At 40.7% G+C, this 1,574-nt stretch overlaps 1 pseudogene; it reads left to right on the top strand.

Moving 5' to 3' along the window:
• Nucleotides 1-986, top strand: part of LOC102851267 — a 1,499-nt pseudogene extending 513 nt beyond the window's left edge.
• Nucleotides 987-1,574: the final 588 nt, after the last annotated feature.

Below are 1,574 nucleotides of genomic sequence, written 5' to 3'. Positions count from 1 at the left end.
TTCCATTCATTCATTGTTACACTTTTCTCCCTGCCCAGCCCTCCCCCCTAGTTCGCTCCTCTCTTTGAAAAGTAAAAGAAAAATTCTTTCTTTGGTATACAATCCCCGCACTCCCCACCCCACCCCCCGCCGCCCCGAGTACACTCCACTATGCAACCTTCATTCTGGACTCTTGTGATAACCATAATACCCTATCATGTATAGCTTTTAAATTGTTCTCTCCCTCATCTGTTTCAATACAGTATACATAATTTATCCAGTTTTTCTGTTTTACCCCAACCCTGATATCAGTCCCATTCTACAACAGTGGCACTATGCAGTATTTGTCCTTTTGTGACTGAGATATTCACTCAGCATAATATCCTCCAGCGTCACCCATTTTGAATAATATTGCATGAGTTCCTTGTTTTTCAATGCAGCATAGTATCCCATTGTGTAAATATACCACAGCTTCTTTAACCATTCGTTTGTTGATGGGCACTTAGGTTGTGTCCAACTCCTTGCTATTGTGAACAAAGTCCCAATAAACATGGGTGTGCATAGAATCTAAATTTTTTTAAAAAAAAAATAGAATAAAGGTGCAGAACCAAATGTAATAAGGTCCAGCCTGATGACTGGAGGGCCTCAGTGAGGAGCTCTCAACCCTTGGTTTCTTCAGGATCCAGAGTAGACGAGGCTTAGGTTTTGACCATATCCAGCAACAGTGGCAGACAGTTATCCAAGAACAGGGTGCAGGCCTTGAAGCCCTTTCCTCCATCATAAGTCACCAAAAACAAATGGGAAAGGAGATTAGGAATGGATTGGATGAACAAAATGAGATAATTGATGACCTTGCCACACTGGTGGAGAATATGGATGAGAAACTTCACACTGAAACTCAGTGGGTGAGCTTGGTGGACAGAATGTCAAAGTCATGTGGGATGATAATGATCATTTTATTGCTGCTCATGGCCGCTGTGGTCATTGCAGTTTGGTCCATCAGCTAATGGCAGTAACAGCACTAGCAGGAACATGAGTCAGCACCAGACACATTTCCCAGCAACCTCTTGCTCTCAAAAAATGTCCTCAGTGCCTTTCCATTCAAAAAAAGAAATTCAGAGTACAAGAAAATGGCAAATGTACTGCTAAAGAACTCTTCAAAGCACTAAAGAGGAAGGATGTCACTTTAAAGACGAAGGTACTCCTGACTCAAGTCATGGTATATTTCACCACCTTATATGCATGTGGAAGTTGGATAATGAATAATGAAAAGAGCAGGGGAATTTCTGCCTTTTTAATTGTAATGCCAGCAAAGAGAAGTGACTATACCATAGGTTTCCAAAAGAACAAATAAGTTTGTCTTTGAAGAAGTGTAGACAAAATGGTCCTTAAAAATGAGGATGAACCCTAAGTCTCTGTTAACTTTCATTAAAATTAATTTTTTAAAAATGAGGTTGGTAAGAACCAGGGATCAATGAGATACCAATTGACCTGTTTCAATTAACAGATCCAGCCCTGGATGCACTCACTAGTCTATGCCAGGAAATTTGGAGAAGAGCTGTCTGGCCAACAGATTGGAAGATGTCTGCATTTGT

Source organism: Elephantulus edwardii, unplaced genomic scaffold, assembly GCF_000299155.1.
Source record: "Elephantulus edwardii isolate Elephantulus edwardi_28Jun2011 unplaced genomic scaffold, EleEdw1.0 scaffold00387, whole genome shotgun sequence".
NCBI lineage: Eukaryota > Metazoa > Chordata > Mammalia > Macroscelidea > Macroscelididae > Elephantulus > Elephantulus edwardii.
This window is presented reverse-complemented; position numbering and strand designations above follow the sequence as displayed.